Source organism: Rhea americana, unplaced genomic scaffold (genome assembly GCF_003343005.1).
Source record: "Rhea americana isolate MKP2758 unplaced genomic scaffold, rheAme1 scaffold_150, whole genome shotgun sequence".
NCBI lineage: Eukaryota > Metazoa > Chordata > Aves > Rheiformes > Rheidae > Rhea > Rhea americana.
In genome coordinates, this window is record NW_028185595.1 from 1,693,821 (window position 1) to 1,707,040 (window position 13,220).

The window sequence follows — 13,220 nt, forward strand, 5'->3', positions numbered from 1 at the left end:
TGAAATTTTTGGTTTTAGCTATGCTTCTAGGCCTATTCTTTTGCTGAAACATTTTAACTTTAAGTACAATAARTTCTGTGTTCAGTCTGCAGAGTTGGGAGCTTTTTCTAACCCAGCAGGGAACAGTAATCCTGAGGCAGCAGATGCCACCTRTAGACAGACAAGCAAGAGAATGACAGCTCTGCTTAACAGTCAAGCACTTAAACATTATGAATAAGGGATGAAGGAGGAAAACACACTATCCAGCCTAGAATTCCTCATGAATCAGAACTTCTGATAGTGTCAGGCTCTAGCATATGCTACACTGGACTAGTTGAAGTGGAAAAAGGCAGTTTCAAAGAATTYAAGGTCAGAACTGGAGGGTGCTGGATAGAGGGAAAAATGGAATTCCCATGATAGCTATGGGAACTGGACACTATTAATTATATTAATTATTTTATGAGCTTAGAACATTCATGGAATGTTTTTAAAAGTTGCTTCCATGTGGGAAGTATATTTTATTTTCTGAGTAAACAACCAGCACAYAGGGATTAAAATAGGCATTGCTGAGATACGTGGTATAGTCCATTAAAAGAGACTGAGCCAAGTATAACATTTGAATCTAGTTTTATATTGCCTTTAAATTGATTTGAAGCCAATCTCAGACCTATCATATAAACGAGATATACRCAACTAGATCATCATTGCCATTTTTCCAAGATTTTCCTTCCAGTGTTTTGAATTGCCRTGAAGAGAATTATTTTTAAAGCATCCAGAATATTGACCTGTTTCTTCGCTCTCGTAACAGTCCATATAATGACTGCAGCTTGAGATCCTCTCTAGTTACCTGTCTAGACAGCACATTTTGTACTTTTTGAAGGTGGATTTACAAGTCACAATGGCAATTTTATACTCTGCCTTACAGATCGTTTGCTAAGGATTATAGTCTCTGTGTGTGTGTGCATGTGTGTGAATTGGTTTCTTTTAGTTTACTGCTCTTCGATATCTACTTCTCAYGTGAAATGCCAAAGTAAAAAGCCAAAATGAATCTCAGCTCCTCTGAGGTCCAAATTATTATCTTATAAGCTGTTCCACTTTTTAGATGAAAATGCTACCTCTACTTACGGAATTAGTGCAAACTGTACTAGCATTTTCAGGAATTTACTACAGGCCTAGCATTAGTGATCCAAATGAAAAGTTTAAGCCTATGACATAGAAAAGAGTACACAGAAAAAAAAAAACACACACACACAAAAAGAAATGCATTGATTTCTGGAAAGGTCTCAAAGATTTCAAATTATTATCTATTGATGATAAAATTGAGCCAGGAAAATAGAAAATGACATAAACTGCRTCATAAAATCAGTCCCTGATTTATAATGATACATTTTACTCAAATTAACCACCACACTTCTTTTCTTTCTTTCTTTCTTTCTTTTTTGTTGACACATGCCTGGAAATAKATTGGCAAGCACTCAGCAAATACCAATGAAAACCATTTTAGCCTGTGGGATGAAAGCTAACTGGTGAACGTGACCATGATGTTAGTTGTTTGTACAGTACAGCACATTTGCTAGCTGTAAGATCTGCTGGTCCCCACTTAATTAGCTGAACAAAATTGTGTTTCCACAAATGCCTGCATATAATGAAATAAGGGTGTGAACATGSCCAAACTGAACAACTGCAGAGAATTAAGCCAGTATTTGTTAAATCTCTTTAATCAGGATTCCCCTGATTCTCCAATCAGTTTGCTGTCTTTTTACAAACTCAGTTTTAAAAGAATGGAGTGTGTCAAATATGAAATCAATCTTTGTTAAAATTAAAATGTACTGGCTTAGGCTGACTGGCAAAGAACTGACCTGCCCAGCTGCTTTGATTTGTTGCTGAGATGAGCATTCATTGGATCTTTGAGGAATATTCTGTCCATCTGCTTTGTTTGACAGCCTAGATAGGAAGGACATAGAAAAAGAAATAAGTGCAAGGTATATTGCTGCTTTTCTGGACATAYAAGAAGCAACTGCTTTTCAAGAGTGGTGGCTGGAAAAGGATCCTACTTAACTTGATTTTAGTTCACAGCATTATCACAGTAACTTCTGAACTCTGTCTCAATGTGGAARTTAAAATTGTATTTTGAGTTTAGAATTATGCTCCAGAGGGAAACAGTTGACTGTCAATTTGTCTGTTATGCCATCAGCCTAACAAAGAAAGAGTGGTACACTGCAATTTCTTGATGAAGTTTCCTGTGTTATACAGTTTCCTTATGCAGGAAGCTGYATGTTTCCTATTTAGACCAAGTCTAAATCTCTGTGCAGTGACAGTGCTGTCATCTGAAGGTTTAGTGTCTGAGCACAACCTCTGCTTCATCAAGGTTAGAAGCACACAGCTCTCTATGTTTATGGAACTGGGAAGAAACATTTTTAAATGATTTTTTTAACAACTTTGCATGTTCATGTTGCCTGGTTTATGTGGTAGAGGCACATAGTAGCATAGGACCAGTAGAAGGGGTCCTTATTAGCTGTTTTCTACAAAAAGTTGTATTTTCCAAGTGTCTAGTGCTAGTTTTAGGGTTGTATCATCCATTCATACTAACTCACATCCATTCTGGAGGCATTAGTTACATGGTAATACAGACTAAGCAGTCTGCTTTTATCTATTTAAAAAKCTGAAACCTACTGAGGAATTTGTTCTTCTCTTCACATCCTGCTGAACAGTCATCCCAAGAAGAAAATAAGTGATTTTGGCTGGGTGCCACTAAAGTGACCTGGTGGCTGGGTAGATCTCAGAAACTTTTCAGGAGATCTGGGATTTCAGCAACTACAGAATAGGTCTCTCTCTCAGTTTTGAGACAWATATATATATTTTTTTTGGCCAAACTTCTTCCTTCAAGTAAAATTTAAATGTTGAACAGCACAGTTGAGTGATGTGTTGAACTCCATCTAGTTCACCAGATGCTCTAATTTTGGGGTGTTTTGCCTCAGTTAAATAACACTTATACAAGTGTGTTTTTGTAAATTAGTTAATCAAAATGAGTTTGGTAATCTGGGCAAGGAATGACCATTTGTTGCTGGACTTTCTTCTTCTCATTCTTTCTAGAATTTTTGTCTAGTAGACTCTAATTYATAACCAGCATAACCAATTTTCACAAGCAGTAGAGCATTATATCGAAAACCTGAGCAGTCGTGCTGAGGAAATAAAGTATTATCCAATCTCTGTTCAGAACTGGCATGCATACCTACTTGACAAATTATTCATCACCACTTCCATTTCACAGTCCAAACAGGCTTTCTTGTTGGAAGCAGATGCTGTATTCAAGAAGGCAGTAGTGGGCTGGGGGTGAAACAGGTCTTCGTGATTCAGAGCTAATTACAGTCTGCTGGCTTCTTACATGGGAAGRGTTGAAAGAAGACACTTCTCTCTTGCATACAAATCCACATATATTAAGTAGAGGAGTTTAAATATTTCTTCCCTTAATGCGTTGGCTTTTCCCATGCGATCACCTGTCTCTCCCCTTTACATAATGGCTTTGGCAATGTTCACTGTTATCCAAGACAGCACACTGTCCACAAATGCCTGAACAGAACATGGCACTTCAAGGCTATGCTGTAGCTTGCCCTTTTGAATGTTTCTCATATGAAACCTCTCTAGAGTTCCCTTCTGGGGCRCACCTTACTGCTTCAAAAATTTACTTTTAGAAAGTTGCAGATCCCAGCTTGATTGCTTCACTGGGAAATGTACGTAATATGTGAATTATTACTTTTGATTTTTGAATCAAAAAAATAGTATCAGTGACGGTGAATCTGCAAAGGCCCATGCATGTAGGATATGAAAAGAGTTAATAGTCATCTATTCCCAAGTATCTCAAGTCCAAATATAAGCAGGTATGATYTACAAGCTTTCTCTGGACAGACCCCTCCAGCTGAAGTGGAAATAAACCATGTTACTTGCCATGAAAAAAAACTTGATATGCAGAAAATTTTCACTGTCTCCGTTATCCATCTCCTATGTCTTTCTTTAACTGCTGTCTTGCTAAGTTATCTGTGTTTCCTTCCAATTGGTTTAATTCCTTAACTAATCATGTAGCTTTTTTCCGAACTCCTTATTCCCACAGAAATCTCTTGCTTGATGCATACTAGTGTAGTCACAGTTGAGGTTATATTTCGCAGTCTCCTATTTTAATTTCAAGATTTTCAACAAGGAAAATGGAAGACAGTTACTTTGGGATTGCTGTAGGTTCTTGTGCAGTGGGCTTCTTCCCACTAGAGTTTTGTGATGTTTAATGATTAGTGTCCTAATTATATCAATTTATAATAGAAATGTTGTTTTATTTTTATGCTTARAAATACCCTAAATGGCAATGATAGTCTTGTCTGGATTGTGGAGAAACCTATCCACATGCTATAACTTCTGTAAGACAAGGAAGGGTGTGAAGCTGCAAACATATGAGACAAGCTCAGATGTGAGCAAGGCAAGAGATTCAGCAGCTCTCCTCACCTTCCACTTGCRCTGCCAGATGGGGTTGCCTTCCCAAGAGGGTCATCAGAAATGTTTTCATAAATTTCTGATCATCTCGATTCTTTGAAATAAGAAATAGTAAAAAGATAATGGGAGACCAACATGATGTAGTTCTATAATCTGTCCTTATTTTTGTATAAATATTTCAACTAGCTATAAAAGGACCAATTTCATGTTATTAAATATACTCTGAAATCCTACTGATATTTAATTATTATTGTTTTGTCTCAAATGAGCAGAATAAATTTACATTACAGATMTATAGAGAAAGTTTATTTTCCAGCTCATCTTGCATATAAGCTCCTCTTCAGCCTATTGACATTACCATAGCTGGCGAGCCCCAGTCAGATGAGTTTGTCACATATTCTAAAGTCATGTAAAAAATTATATCAGCAGCCAACAGGAGGCTCACTCCCTAGCTTCCCATCTCACTCTGTTAGAAGAGGTTGGGAGAGTCAGCAGCAGATCGCAACTGTCTCCAACCTCTTACTGCACACATAGTTGGCACTCATTGTACACAGAGTATGATATAATATCTTCTCTTCTTCCCTGTGTTCAGTTTGTGAGCTCATATTCCTATACCTTCATGTTCTGCTTGACTAATCCAGGCTTGCTCACTCTAGCCTTACTTGACTCCCATTTGAGGGAACAAGTGTCCCTCAGCAAAGACCAAATGATTTCACCATATTCTTTTTCCAATTGCTGCRTTTTCAGCAGATGTAGGCAAGGTTTATGATGATGAGATGCTTCAAAAATCTCCCCTTGTCAAAGTAGCAAACCTTGTCTGTCCTTCAAGGAGCTCTGTGGGAAGTGACAGAGCTCACCAGCTACCAGCACTAAAGCATTTTCCCCTCCTTCTGGAATCCCCAGATCTCAGCCAAAACTAAGCATGATCACAAACACTAACTAACATYTCTAACATGCAAAATGATAGAGTCAGCGCACCTGTGACCAAATCAGATGTATTATGTGTGAAAAATAAGGAGACTGATCTAGAAAGGGCAGATGTTATTACTATATGTTGTTTGGGACAAGGAAGCTTGTATTTGTTTTCCTTATCTTCTTTCCATACCAGACCTAGCACATTCTTGGGTATTGCAAATTATAATGTCAGTTGGCAGTAGGGATGTTGAGAAACGGCACCTCTCACCTGTGGGATATCTGTGAGTTGCTATTACAAGGTTTCAACCACGATAGTAAGGGGAAAGAAGTATGGCAATAATCTAGCTAAAAGGAGTAAATGGAATGCAAATGTAGAATCTTTTGAGGTATTCTTCAGATAAAATAATAATGTTTAAAAACATATTTTTGCCCATTTTCAAATGGCTGTTTGAAGCATTTTTTTCTTTTTTCCTTTCCCAAGCATTCTTTCCGTGTTCATTGACTACGTCAAGTGAAAAGTAAACAAGAGTGTATCGTACATTCACTGAGAATAGAACTTCATTTCCCTACAGTAGGAAGAGTTTTCTGGCAAAGCCTTCTTCCAGTTCTTCATAGTTCTGCTGCCAACAGTAAAGACAGAGAAATAAAGGTGAGCAAGAGAGCAGATAGATGTCAAATTCCGTGTTTGTTCTGTGTGATTTGACAAAAACAAAAATGCGTGCTATGGATTATATACATTAAGAGCACTAAGTCTGTGCTGAAACAAGTAGTATGTATACATTTCATAGTAAAAAWTTTGGTATTTTTAGGATGTATTCCTATGATGAGGTTGTCAGTTTTAGCTGTAAGAAAAGTTCAGTAAGCCTTAAGACTTACTGATTTTTTTAATACACCCATTTCCTTTAAAGATAAACTTTAGAATATGTCCTATTTCCCAACGCCGCTGCTGCTTTTTCACTTTACTAATGCTGGAGCTGGATTGATTGAACCAGTGCAAAGTTGGGGTCTACCACTTTTTGCACAGCTGTTTTGTCAGTTGTGCTGCTGGACATCTTGGCTATAGTCAAAGCTGGCCACGTGATAATGTGGAGACAGCTGTCTCCACACTGATGTCTGGAGTTTTGAAAGTGCTCTGTGCCCTATTAAGAAAACTGTCTGGGTCTCATTTGACAGCTTATTTTCATGGAGTGTGCTTTTAAGAAGTAAGAGAAAGTGGTGCTATTTAGTATCTTTGAGCAGCAAAGACAAGACCCCAGTTTTCTAAATATTGCCTACGCGAGAGGACTCTCCAAAAAGCAAAGATAAATTTGTTAAGGTTTGTCTTAGTTCAAGTGTGGTCATTCCTGTAGATACATATACATATGTGTATGCATCCACACACAAAACATAATCTTATATCTCCTGRTACTGCTGTCCTGTAAAGGTGGTGACTGTGGCACCAGGCTCTAAGTCCTTATTTATCTATGGTCATGTATTATTGACCATTATTTTGCAAGGGTTGCAACTAGCATTTATCATYAGATGTATTCCAGTATACTCCCCTCTCCTTGGCAATGCAAAATACCAGCTTGACAAAATGACCTGATTTTTCCCCCTACAAAAATATCTCCCTGACAAAGAAATTTTCAAGAGCACTTAGGAGGTCAGGAGGTCTTCAAAATGTATAATTGCCCATTTTTACCCATAAACATACCTGTACATAGCCATTCGTTTTGCTGACAGAGAAACTTTTTTGCTTCTGAAGCACAGAAACAAAATGTTTCTGGTCCATGAAATAAAAATGAGCTTTGGACTACTCAACCCAGTTTAAAGCATTTATTTCTTTTATATTGCAAAAGAATTTTCCATTTCCTGAGCACCTCTACTTACCACCATTCTTCCTTTTGCTTTTATATGGTGCTTATATATATTTTTACAAGAGAGAATGGTTACATCTCTGTTGCATCTTAGTGTGGCTGTGCAGAGAGAGTTCAGGACTTTGTTCCAGGCTCTGCTGTGTGTCTTTGAGGGTAAGGCTTGCATATGAGCATCTACCAATACATCTTCCAATTTATTACATTTTGTATCTTATGTTAGAAAAAGCTAAAACAGAAGCTTATTCATGGCGGGAAAACTGGAGTGGAATGTTTTAACAGCCATAAAATAAGGAAATGCATAAAAATAATGATATTATTTTTACCTGGCATTTTGTTGATAACATGTAACTTAGTTGCCTGAAAATCATATTATGSTTTATTAATTTTCTTCTTATTCTCAGTATACACCACACTCTGGGGTATCACTCTTGGACTTGATGGTTTCCTAAGAAGAGTGCAAGAATTGTGTCATTTCAGGTCTTTGGTCTGAAAGTCCATCCCTAGGAAGGAATCATTTTTACAAAACACACACACAGCATATTGTAGTCTGTTCAGAAGGTCTTCACACTACCACCACCAAGCTTCTAATTTAGGTACCTATGTCTGGAACTCAGGCTACCTATGTAAACAACAGAGGGAGAGATATTACTCCAGGGRGTAAAGCAAAGCACCGAGTTTCTTTTCCCCTTGTGAGTCTAGCTCACTGGAACTGGTTCAGTACTGGTCATCTACTTTTCCCATTCAGAACCGTGTTTTACTTATATTCAATTTTAACATATTGCAACCAGCATACTACCGTTCCTTTTATGTGATGTCTATGGCTATACAGAGACTGTAGTGGATCTAATTAAGCAGTACTATCATTTTTCATTGCCATCTGTGGATTCTAAGGCTTCCAATAAGTAAGGTAAACCGTGACTTGTCCCTTTTTTGACTGTAGGTCAACAGATTTAATTTTTGCTAGGAGCAAATTAGGGAATGAAGGAATGGGCAATGACTAAGTTAAAATACCTTTTATGGACTTCCCCTGAAAAAACTTGACCTCACAGGCTCTAAAGAAAAACATAACTATTTCTGGAGGAGAACATAAATATTTCTGTTGTGTTTGAAGATGCAATTTCTATAAACTTCACTCCCTTGAGGAAAAGACTGCAGGCAGTGAAAATGGGAGAAGGCCTCAGCTCAGTTGCTGTTAAGCCAAACAATCTTCCTACTCCTGGCCAAAAGTGAATATAACCCATGTCAAGCTCAAATGAACATACTCCCATATTAAGGCTGCTGCTCTGAGGGAGTCTGAAWGGCCTGTGTATAACTGCTAGTGTGTAATGGATTTTGTTTAACTCCATAGTGAATTCTGCATTTGAACTTCCTTACCACTCAGCAGTGGGATTCATTCTGCTGAATTGTGGAACATGTATCTCTTGGAGTGACTGGCGCCAACTCCAGTAAGCATCCCTGCCCACTTCCATATCTGAACTGGTTTGAGCCAAGCTTGGAATCAGAGTGAACAGAGTACTTGTCTTTGTAAGGGGGTATTTGGAGAGCCAGATTTTTTATTAAGTGCTGAAACAAAAGACTSTCATAAGCAGCAATCGGTTTGTCAGAACTGGTGAGGTTTCACAGTGCTCAGCAGGGGGCCTTAATATGTGCCATATAACAGAATGCTTCATCCAAAGCATTTTCACTGAGACTGTAAACCATAAAGGAATATTTCAAAGAATTTGATTCAGAGCCTTATGGTACATTCCAGCAAGTCAGTCTTAGCTCCAGCATCTTAGCTCCTTCCTTCGTCAATACCATGTGGTTCTGTTGAAGTTTAAGAAAACCCTGTTTCAGGCAGATTGCGTCTAGTGTCATCCTGTATCCTAGTAGATGACAAACTGATACAAACTCAGAAACATGAGCTTTTATATTCCTTCTGAAAATGTCTAATTATTTACCTAGATATATATGCTCTCTATGAAACATCCAGTTGCTGCTTAATGGGGCACATGCAATCTATGATAGAGGTTTGGCAGATAAGCCTTGTGAGGAGAAGCCTGCAGCAGGGGACAAGTAGTGTTGTCCATGCGTTCCTTCATGGACGGTCTTTGAGAGAGGCAAGCCTTCTGTAAGTCAGTGCAGTGCTTGTGTTTTCTCTTTGTATGCCTTCAAAACATTTATTGCTGAAAGGCAAGAAATCTTCTGTTTTAAAAAAATATGCGTATAAATGAAGGTAAAAGGCAGCACAGTGCTGCTCTGTAACACAGTGCTTATGTGAGTCCTTGCATACTCTGGGAGAACGGCCGAGGCTGTGCAAAATGCCTGTGCTGCCAGGCTGAGCAGCGATGGCGCACTGTACGGTCCTCACATACTCCACGCTGGCCGGCACTCGGGGTGGGAGTCAGCCACACACAAGAGAGTTGCTGCCAGTTTATTGTAGAGGGGATGTTCCCACGAGTCTCCGAGGAGCTAGGACTGTGGTCTTCAGGGTGCATCACTCAACATACAGTCTTGGGGCCTCTAGTCCTGAAACTATTATGCTATTTGTAAATGAGAAATAAAACAGTGGGTGGCAGTGCATGGGGTATTCTTGAGAAACAACCCTTCTGTGCAGAATTGCCTTTTTAAAAAAACAGYCAGAAGCTAAATTCCGTTTAAGTTACTGAAATGCATTCAGTTCTGATTCCTGAAAGGTGCTGGGGGGTTAGGCAGTAAAAGGAAGGAATGGGAAGAAGGGAGAGAATTGATCTCTGGTAAATGAATTTGCCTGGGAAATGTACCAGTGACATCAGAATAAAAATATGCAAGGAGCAAGCTTTTAATGAGATGTGACTCCATTTCTTGGCACTGTGCCTGTCTGCAATAGCTTTAGTAACTTAGAGAGTTCTTTCTACTGTTTTGGATAAATAGGAGTAAGGAGTTTAGAAGTCACTGGCTCATTTATGAAATGTTTAACTTTGTTCATGCAGTGGTTTGTGAATTTRTTTAATGCAATCCACTCCAAGATAACTTGCTGGACTGCATCACTGTATTTGAATAATCCAGGAATCGAATAAAATGGGAATGTAACTGGTGTGGAGATACCGTGTACAGAATCTCTACATGTGCTGCCCTACAATAGTCTGACAGTTGTTTCTTGGTGAAGTTAAGCATAGCTTGGTGCCATTATCCAGCATCTTTTTTATTTTTGCCAGTTTAAATTGCCCGTTTAGGAACCTCTTGCATTAAAAATACATCATAAGCCTGTACAAACTTTCCATTTGATTACTATATGGAAAACAAATGTAATGCTAATGAAATATACCCTTAAATTGCAATTTCATTAGGGTATAGCAATCCTAARTGAGGTTGAGGTAAATCAAATGCATAGAAAGATGCCTGACTTTTCACTTCTTAAATCTTCATTTATAAAATCCATCCACATCCAGAGGAATTATTGTTTGAAATATAGAAAGTTTTTGCTTATCTATTGCATCCAGCCTCCTTGTTTTTGCTCCCTGCATTATAAGCTTCAAACTGTAAGCGCCTAAACATTACAAGAAATTATCCTACAGAAATTTACGGTCTGGTGTGGTTATCTGGAGTGGTTTGTAGGATTTAAATGATCTTTTGACCTCTGTAAATTAGCACAGGGTCCCATCCTTATGGCTTCTATATATAACTGTAATTTCCAACAGTCCTATTGGTATAAAATTAGTATTGATTTAAAGTTAACTTGCAAGAAAATAATTTTAAATATATTTGTACTTTTGATATGTGATTCTGAGACCACACCACATGACACTCTATCTTGTTGAGTTATCCCTGCGCAATGGTTTGTTCAGGTTGTAAAGGCTGATCACATACTTTTATTACAAATTTACAATTTTGTATTGTTGATCTTGGCTTTAAAATCAGCTCAAAGTTTTTGCTTGACTTTTAAATATTTAATGTGAARAAATAGACCATCCGCATTTAGAACACTTTTCTTCACTATTGGGTTGAGTAAGTAAAACAGGGTCTTTTATAAGAAGAAGAGTCATAGTAGCAACGAACTACAGCAAATGCAGAGAAATCTGGTTAGTTGTAAAGGTTGCAAAAGTGTTCTGATGTTTGTAGCACACAGATTCATTGCTCAAATTGCATATGAATTTTTCAGACCACAAACTGCTTTTTGTCTAGACTAAGTCTACATAAGCAAAATATAAGTAAAGGTTCTGCCTGTTCCATGCAACCTATTGCAGCAAGGGACCTAGTTACAACATGATAATCATACTGTATGGCTGGGTCACACCCACACACTGAGATCAGTTGTGGGTTTTAATCATAGATCCCAAATCCCGTTTTGTTCCATCTAAAGCGGGGGGGGGGTGAGAGGGCGGAGGGGAAGAAGAAGAAAAATTCGTCTGCAAGGCTTGATCTCTCCTTTGTGTGATGCAACATCAGTCTTAATTTTACGTGCGCAGCTGGGAGGCAACATCATATTAAGTGTGTTAGGAAGGCAAGAAAGAACAGTAGCTAATTCTGTAAAAATCCGAGTAATTCATCAAAATAACACTGGCAAAATGTTAAAACACTGAGGCAAACCAGCAGCTAAGACATCCATGAAATGTGAATTTGCTCACAGATATTTCTTCCCTATTAACGAATGCAAGTAACTGGAATGAGACTGCTCCCACATTTCTTGGTGTTCTGCATCAGTGTCTTTGCACTGGAGTCAAATATGTTGTTTGCAGTATAGCAGGTCTGTCATGAGGGTTTATTGAAAAAATTTGCATTTTTGAATCATTTTTAGCCTCAGTTCTGCTTTGATGATTTAATTTACAAAATTAAAGCAGGTTGAAGCATAGTCACGCCAGCTTATGCAAGCCTAAAGTATCTCTGAACGTTGAGTAAAGGTGCTTCTCTATAGATAAACCCAAACAAGAGCTCACAGGCAGAGCGGACATGGCCAGTAGGTCCTCCAAAAACTTGCATGTAATGGGAGGATATCACATAAAAGATATCCTCTTGAATTTCCATGCTAACGATAGGTGCAGTCTGGAGCTGAGGTACGCCTGTTCGAGCTAGCCTAAATAGACATGTGATTTGTGATAACAGCAGACTTTTGCACCTGCCCCTGAGAGAAGCTGAAGAGACTACTCCAAAGCCCACGCTACTATACCCTCAGAATGGCAGAGCACAGGGTAGCAGAATAAAGCAAGTACGGGCACAGGTAGCTGTGCTGCTTTTACACTCTTCCTTGCAGCATACAGGTACCCTCATCTGCTGATGAAGAGCCCCTGAACAAATCTCCAGACAGAGCTTGCAGCAGAGTGCAGGTCTCTCGGCTCCCTCAGACACTTCCAAACAGCTCATTTTATCCTCACTGAATGGGCAAGATTTTGTGTTCTACCATGTTCGCCACACATCTGGGGCTGGCGAGCATGTAGTTCTTAGTGACGGCAGAAGCCAGGCTCAAAGCTGCTCCTGACAGAGCGCTGTGGGGCTCAAAGGGAGTGTTACGAATCTGCAGAGTAGCTTGTTCTTTGAAATACTGAAATTCAGTCAAGGCAGTAGGTTTACCTGCACATTATGAAGCGTAAAGAATACTTCTTGTGATTAAAGTACATAATTAAGTGCTCATCAGTAGCTGCTGCTGGGATTCCGGCGGACCCACAGGCGTGACCTCCGACAGCGTGTTTCAGCAGAGGCGTCCCCCTCGGCTTGCCGCCGGGCMCCACTTGAAATCCCCTGACCTATGAGATGCCAAAAAAAGGTGAAAGTCTCGCAGATTGCAAAACGATGCACCTTTTTTAGAGGGCGGTAAGGCAGCAGCGAGCCGAGCGCGAGCCCAGGCCCCGGCTCACCAGCGCCAGGTACCTCACAGGCTGGCTAGCCCTTCGGCCAAGAGCTTGTCGCTCGGCTGAAACCGCAACGGGGACCCGCCTCCCCCGCGCGCCCCCGCGGCCGTTACGGCCGTTAACGGTCGCGGCGTTCGTTGCCGCCGCGGCAGCGCCGTGAGGGGGCCGGCGGCAGCCCCCGCGGCCG

At 39.5% G+C, this 13,220-nt stretch overlaps 1 protein-coding gene and 1 long non-coding RNA gene across 3 annotated transcripts in view; one reads left to right on the plus strand and one right to left on the minus strand.

The window, feature by feature from the left end:
• LOC146598886 (rho GTPase-activating protein 7-like) overlaps window positions 1-13,220 on the plus strand; it is a 57,526-nt gene that overhangs the window by 24,184 nt on the left and 20,122 nt on the right. The gene's annotated exons all lie outside the window — the stretch shown is intronic.
• On the minus strand, window positions 4,834-13,190 carry LOC146598887 (uncharacterized). Of its 2 annotated transcripts, none has more exons than XR_014895173.1 (3): window positions 12,929-13,190; window positions 7,553-7,674; window positions 4,834-5,993 (listed from the first exon to the last, which is right to left on the minus strand). It is a non-coding gene; the product is annotated as an uncharacterized LOC146598887 (long non-coding RNA). The 2 variants fall into 2 exon arrangements; XR_014895174.1 differs by lacking the exon at window positions 12,929-13,190 and adding an exon at window positions 12,756-12,910.